Genomic DNA, 8,206 nt, shown 5'->3' with positions numbered 1-8,206 from the left:
TCCGGCGATAAACTGCCAGGACAATTTTCAGTCTATTTTATGCAGAAGCAGGACTGTATAAAACGGTTAAGGATCACAAGCAGACATAACATGACGGATTAACAGTATGGTGCAACATAAAAATGCACGATGGCATAACATACCAAATATTCAAGCTAGCCTATTACAAGGCATTTTGATTGCCCAAAAGGGTAATTGTCTTTCACAAGAATGACAGTGGACAGACGATGAACCGGCTTCCGGATTATGACTATTCCTCAGGTTGATGTGAAGGTTCCAAATCATCCTGCGTCGGTTCAGCCTCCCTTTCTTCACCCAGGGGCTGGAAGTCAACAGTTGTCCAATCAATCCCGGTTAAGGCCTGGAAGACAGCTTCATCGTGTATAAGGTTGGATGGGTCAACATCAGGAGCGTAAGTATGCTTACGGTTTGGCGGGATTAGGTTTTCCATGTCATAAGTTGGTGCATTTATCCGTTTGCCGCTGGCATCATAAGAGTTCTGATAAAATGACAAGTTAGTGTCTTCAGCCAACTTGCTTGCCAGTGGACGCATTTCTTGATTGATAGCCCTGAGATCGTCATTATCAAATTCTGACCCGTCCTCCTTTTGGATTGGATAACCATTCCCAATGTCCTCTGGGTCAAGATCAGATATCCAGGCCTTGGCGTGAGTCAATGCGGTGAGAGCACCGACCCTAGCGGTTGATTTCTTCAATTCTTCAATTTGGGCAGGCATCATGGATAATTTCTCTAGTGTCTCCTTGATTAATGTTAGGGGAGGTTTATTATTTGAAGCTGTGCAGATGGCTTGTTGAGCACCGGCATATAATTGCTCTACCAAGGTATAGGCATCCTTCAACTTGTTGCACATGTCTGTGCCAAGATGAGCAATACGAATACCTGCAAAAGGGTCAAGATGTTGTTAAACCGGATATTTCGTAACCAGCAATTGTTAAACAGTTTATGAAGAAGTCTTTACCAAAGATGGCAGAGGTCATGGCATTGATCTGCCGCTTCAAACTGCTCAGTTCTTCTGCTGCCGGTTTAAGGGCATTTTCAGCGTCTTCTGCCCGCTTTACCAAAGTTGATTTTTTGGTTTCCCAGGCTGCACGTTCACCCTTAAAGTACTCCTTCAATTGTTCCATGGTTTTTAAAGCAGAGGTCAACTCGCCTTTAACCTTGGAAGTCTCTGCTTGCTGGGACTTGATGTTTTCCTGAAGATTGGTGATTTGAGAGTCTTTTTTGACCAGCTCAGCCTGAAAGAGATAGTTAGAGAGTTGCTAATATATCTTTGAAGTCCGAAGTCCATAACAAGTTATACACTTGGCACTTGGGGGCTAATGCGGATTGCTTTTTAGCAATGGTCAATTTAAGTCCCAAGCACATAACAAGTTATCTACTTGACACTTGGGGGCTAATGTATATTTTCTCAAGATTAAAGATGGCCCGCATTGATTACAAGTTGTGGAAGCAGTATGACAAGAGATGTACCAGTTCATTCTAAAGATATAAGCCGGTCCATGGAGGCTACTCCAGCAAAGTTAGTACAATCGATTACAAGACCCGGTTCACAACACTTTTATGAACCGGCCCTTGAGGGCTACTAGAGTTGATATTCTAAGATAGTTATAAGGAATAAAAATATATGTACAAGAAAGTGATAGTTACCTCATAACGATCCTTCATTAGACCCACTAAGCCAGCTTCATAATCACGGCTGGTGTACAGGCGGTTCAAGAAACCAGAATGAAGGTCTTGAGCGTTGAGATGGGCATAGGTTGACAAATCAGATTTCCATTTGCCTTAGTCCATAGCGGCAAATTCCTCTTCGGCATTATGCTTTGATAGAGCGACAGGATGGCCAGGGGAGGTGAAGCCGGTTCCAGTTACAACAACATCATCATCTGTAGTCTTGGCTGGGCTTGGCGGATTAGCAGATGGATTTGGTGGAATAGTAGGCTAGCCCATCGGGTTTGCTTCCATCGGTTCAACAAAAGAGTCCAGATCCTGAGGTACCGGATCATCAAGGACGGGGTTAGCATCCGGGTCAACAGCCTCTTGGGCCTTCTCCGGTTCAGTGACCGGTTCATCATCGGTTGTCTTATTCAACTTAGCCTTTTTGCTGTGCCTGGCTTTGGCACTGGGAGAGACAGGCACAAAGTCAGTATAATAACAAATAACGAATGGCAAAAAGGTTAAAGTTAGCAATACTTACCCAGGAACAGTTTTAAGGAGAGGAAGTTTTGTGGCTGATGACTCGCCGGACGATGAATGGGAAGTTCCCTGGTAATGTGAGTCAGATGGACTAAGAGGATATCGGAAGTAACCAGCCTTAGGATAAAGTGTGTCAGGGATATAAGAAACCTCTTGACGGCATTTATGAACCGGAGTGTTCGGTAAACCGGAGGAGGTCACCACTTGGTCGCTATGCTGAGTTGTACGATGACTTTCATGTTGTTGTGTCTTCAAAAGAAATTGCGGATCCAAATAAGCAAGAGGGCATGAAAATTTTACTTTTCGGACTGTTCGGCGGATTTTTGGTAATGGCACATGATTTGAGTCGGAGGAAAGAAGGATTACCCCTACCTCGCCAGCATGGATAACCTCTGCCTCATCCTAATAACAATCATTGTCAATGAGGTGTATGAAAAAAGAACCAAGAGAGTCAAGTTCTACCTCTGAATTCGGATCATCAAGTTCTTCTTCAGCTGGCTGGACAGAGGACTCGACGGTTTTTTCTCTTTGGAGGTCTCTTTGTTGCTTTGCTCTTAACACGAGGAGCTCTTGCTGGTTTATCCTGAGACTTCCTTTTCCAGAACGGATCATCGACCTGCATAGACAGACAGTAAGTTATCAAAGAAAACTTAATAAAGGATGGGTTAAGATAGAAAGGCGGTAATTTCTACCTTTGGCGGATTGTTGGCAGCATAGAAAGGATTGAGCCCGGTTTTGCTGCATACGTCTATCGGCTCATCAAGCATTTTCTTGACAGCTTCGGTGACATCATCATCAGTAAGCTAGATATCAATATGACGTTGAGGGTCTTTCAGGTCCCCTCTATATTCGCACATTAAACCGGGGCGCCGGCTTAAAGGTCAAACGCTCCATGAAACCCAGCATCGAACAAAATCCACGCCAGTCAGTCTACTTGTAGCAAAAGCTCTGAGTTTTGACAGCTGAGGGGCATATTTTGCTCGTTCCTGAGCAGTCAGTCATTGAGGAAAGGGATGAGTTTTTGTAAGCCGGTGTGGGCGATAACCCGACAAGGGCTTTTCATTGACCGGAGCCGTATTCCGGCAATAAAACCAAGTTTGATTCCATTCCTTGGGATGACTGTGAAGTTTGGCGTGAGGGAAATCAACATCTTTTCTCTTTTGAATTGAAACACCGCCCAGTTCAGTATTGGGTCCGTTAGTGAACTCCGTACGGCGGTTCATATAAAAGAAATCCTGGAATAGCTCGACAATAGGCTCTTCTTGCAGGTATACTTCACAAAATACTTGCCAGTTGCAAATATTGGACAATGAGTTGGTCCGATGTCTTGAGGGTGGTGCTGAAAGCTGGCGAGCACGTCACGAAAGAATTTTGATCCGGGAGGGGTAAACCCTCGACCCAGGTGGTCAGCAAACACAATAAATTCTCCATCCTGGGGTTCAGGAGGATTTTCTGGATCGGGGACTCGCCAATAAATGATGTCCTTGCTTGCTAAAGCGCCAGTTGCAACACACCCATTCAGTTGTGCCTCCGTAACCCGGGAAGGAACCCAATTGCAGGAGTAAAACTGTTTGGTCATTTCGGTGGAAGCTGGGAAAAGATTAATATCCGGTTTAAAATTCATGACTAGTATTCGTAAACCGGTGCAATGATAGAAGATGACATTATTAAACCGGATTTTAATATTTCAAGCAGATTGGTGGTCTAAAAGAGGGCTAATGGTACCTGGTGAGTTGTCATGTTTTATAGATTAAACCGCCTACAGTGGTGTGGTAGATACAGATCTGAAATATTCGTAAGTGTTGCACAAACAGATTTCATAGATTGGTATTATAAATTTGGATCTACCGCAGTTCTAGAAAAGGGGATAAATTCTAAACCTAAAGGTCGCGATAGCAGAAGAACGCATATGCTCGGACGGGATCTCAGGCAGTAAAAAATGGTATATGAGGTTGACTAGGGGCTTTGAACTATTTCCGCTCACCTTTACTATCAGTTTCAGATCTGTCTATGAGATCTAGGAGAGAAAAAGGACGAACAATGAAGAACACCGACGAACAGCAGAACCCTAATGCAGATCTGATATTTGGAAAGAGGAGTACTTACTGATGATGCGGGGCAGCGGAGGTGCGTGGCAGTTTATCCGGTCAAGAACAGGTTGATGCAGCAACCTTGTTGGTGCAAGCGTGAAGGTCGACAGCGGCGGCGGAGCTCGGGCTTTTCGGTGTCGCGAGGAAGAATAAGAGATGAAAACGCAAGGTGGAGAATGGAAAGGACCCTCGGTCTTATTTATAAAGGAGAAAAGATAAGTGTTAGGCGTGAAGATCGAGGAGCCTAATAGGTGGATATGTGACAAGGCTGTCGCCTCGATTGTTGGAGGCTCATTAATGAAGGTGAGGTATATACCATTTTTAATAGCAGGTGACATCATAGAGATTTATCATGATCCTGGACAATGACGTCATGGCGGTTTACAAGATTTATGCAAAGGTATTAAAGGAGGAATTTTGCTCAAGTTTTTGGAGATTGACATTAACTAGTCCAAATCAATCTGGGGCCTAATGCTGGGGATATTACTACTGGGTATAAACCAGCCAGATGAAGCCGGGTTATCCCCATATGAATCATCCATTTTTGAAGCCCATGAAGACAAGGAATAAGGCACTTTACTACAGAGACTCGAAGGCCCAAGGCCCAAAGGTAGATTAGGGCCTGTAGATATAAACCGTCATGTAATGTATAACTTGTATCATGAGGTAGGAAAGTGGAGACCGAGCCGGATCCGTGTATAAACCGGCATTGGGACTCTGTAATCCAGCGGGCGTCAACCTCTGTATATAAAGGGACAACCCGGCAGTGGTTCAAGGACAAGAAACAACAGCTCGAGATCCAGGTAAAGCGATTCCGCTCCCTGATCATTGAGACGACATCAATTCCACCCTGACTGGATCGTAGGATTTTTCCTTCACCGCAAGGGGCCGAACCAGTATAAACTCCCGTGTCTTTTGTCTGGTTTAACCCTTCAAGCTGACCCGTTGCGATGGCTCCACGACTAAATCCTTTCGCTAGGACATCTGACATGTTAATTCCACGACACTCTCTGTAGAAATCTGCAACTTTCGAATACTGATGGAACTCTAAAAATCCTACCAAAATAAGAAGTCCTAGGAAATTTGTCTATTGATCTACTTAAAAAAGAATCAACTCAAAATCACGTTCTTGTCATTTATTAAAATTATTTTCATCCGTGCAAAAGTTTCTGTTTTTCAGTAGAATCAAATTAACTATCACCGTAGGTTATCCTATAGGTTCTACTTGGCACAAACACTAATTAAAACATAAAACCACATCTAAACAGAATCTAGATTAATATTTATTACTAAACAGAAGCAAAAAACCAAGGAAAAAAAATAAAATTGGGTTGCCTGCCAATAAGCGCTATCGTTTAACTACCCTAGCTAGGCATAAAAGCAAGAATAGATCTAGGTATTGCCATATTTGGCATTCAATTCGTCAATAGAACACTTATAACCCTTAGGGGTTTCTTTCGTTTTAGTAATGATTAAACTCGTAGGCAAGAAATCAAGAGATTCGTTTGTAGCAAAAGGTTCCTTAATAAAAGCGAGAAAGTTGCGATAAACACTTATTGATTCGAGATCCGCATTTTCCTTACTAGAAGATTCACCCTTATTTTTAGGAACGTACATTAATTTGGCAAATTTGGTAGGACGAGTTGGAGTATTTTTCACGGAGGAAAAGGCATCCCCTAAGTTGGTAATAGTATCCTCAAGTTTACTGATTCTTGTAGAATCTTGATTTATTCTTTCGTTAACTATAGGTTCTTTATCCATAAAACTTTTCAGAGTTACTCCAACCTTAGATCCATATTGGGTAATTTGATTGTGGATCTTTTTATCCAAATTTCAATTGACTCGACAACAGCAACTTTATTTTCAATAATTTCAAGCCTTTGCATCACATGTTCTAGAGTTAAGACAGTTCCGTTAACCAAGAGAGGTGGTGGACCAAACAAATCTAACATAGCATTATAAGCATCAAAAGTGTGGCTACCCAAGAATTTCCCTCAGGTAATGGTATCAAGAATGCATCTATTCCAAGGAGTATTGCGAACATAAAAATTGCGAAGAAGAACGGAAGTGGATTGCTTCCTAGTAGATTTATTTTGAGCATTGCAAATTCTATGCCAAGCATCTTTTAGATTTTCTCCCTCCCTTTGTTTAAAATTAAGAACTTCTTGATCGGGAGTACTAACGATAATAGGAGGACTAGCCATAATGCTGAAATAAATGAACTAACACATGAGCACGCAAGGGGCAAACAAAAAAAGAGAGGCGAGCGAGAAAGAGAGGGCGAATAAAACGACAAGGGTGAAGTGGGGGAGAGGAAAACGAGAGGCAAATGGCAAATAATGTAATGCGAGGGAGATGAGTTTGTGATGGGTACTTGGTATGTCTTGACTTGAGCGAAGACCTCCCCCGCAACGGCGCCAAAAATCCTTCTTGCTACCTCTTGAGCACTGCGTTGGTTTTCCCTTAAAGAGGAAAGGGTGATGTAGCAAAGTAGCGTAAGTATTTCCCTCAACTTTTGAGAACCAAGGTATCAATCCAGTAGGAGGCTCCTCACAAGTCCCTCATACCTACACAAACAAACAAGAACCTCGCAACCAACGCGATAAAGGGGTTGTCAATCCCTTCACGGTAACTTGCAAAAGTGAGATCTGATAGAGATAATAAGATAAGATAAATATTTTTGGTACTTTTATGATATAGATTGGAAAGTAAAGATTGCAAAATAAAAGTAGATCGGAAACTTATATGATAAAAGTTAGACCCGGGGGCCATAGGTTTCACTAGTGGCTTCTCTCAAGATAGCATAAGTATTACGGTGGGTGAACAAATTACTGTCGAGCAATTGATAGAAAAGTGCATAGTTATGAGATTATCTAGGCATGATCATGTATATAGGTATCACGTCCGCAACAAGTAGACCGAAATGATTCTGCATCTACTACTATTACTCCACACATCGACCGACTCCTGCCTGCATCTAGAGTATTAAGTTCATAAGAACATTGTAACGCATTAAGAAAGATGACATGATGTAGAGGGATAAACTCAAACAATATGATATAAACCCCATATTTTTATCCTCGATGGCAACAATACAATACATGCCTTGCTGCCCCTGCTGTCATTGGGAAAGGACACCGCAAGATTGAACCCAAAGCTAAGCACTTATCCCATTGCAAGAAAGATCAATCTAGTAGGCCAAACCAAACTAATAATTCGAAGAGACTTGCAAAGATAACCAATCATACATAAAAGAATTCAGAGGAGATTCAAATATTTCTCATAGATAAACTTGATCATAAACCCACAATTCATCGGATCTCACCAAACACACTGCAAAAAGAGTTACATCGAATAGATCTCCAAGAAGATCGAGGAGAACTTTGTATTGAGATTCAAATAGAGAGAATAAGCCATCTAGCAAATAAATATGGACCCGAAGGTCTGTTGTAAACTACTCACAACTCATAGGAGAGGCCTTGGAGATGATGTAGAGGCCCTCCATGGTCAATTCCCCCTCCGGCGGAGGGCCGAAGAAGGCTCCAGGATGGGATCTTGCGGATACAGAAGGTTGCGGTGGTGGAAATAGGTTTTCGTGGTGCTCCTCGATGTTTTCAGGGTACAGGAGTATATATAGGCAAAGGAGGTAGGTCAGGGGAGCCACAAGGGGCCCACGAGGGTGGGAGGGGCGCCCACCGCCCTAGGGCGCGCCCTCCTGCCTCGGGGCCGCCTCGACTGCTTCTTGACGTCTCCAAGTCTCCTGGATTGTGTTTGTCCCAAAAAGATCGCTCCCAAAGGTTTCATTCCGTTTGGACTCCGTTTGATATTCCTTTTCTTCGAAACACTGAAATAGGCAAAAAAAACAGCAATTCGTGCTGGGCCTCCGGTTAGTAGGTTAGTCC

This window comes from Triticum aestivum, chromosome 5B, assembly GCF_018294505.1.
Source record: "Triticum aestivum cultivar Chinese Spring chromosome 5B, IWGSC CS RefSeq v2.1, whole genome shotgun sequence".
NCBI classification, from domain to species: Eukaryota; Viridiplantae; Streptophyta; class Magnoliopsida; order Poales; family Poaceae; genus Triticum; species Triticum aestivum.
The sequence above is the reverse complement of the archived record's forward strand: the minus strand, read 5'-3'. Positions refer to the sequence as shown.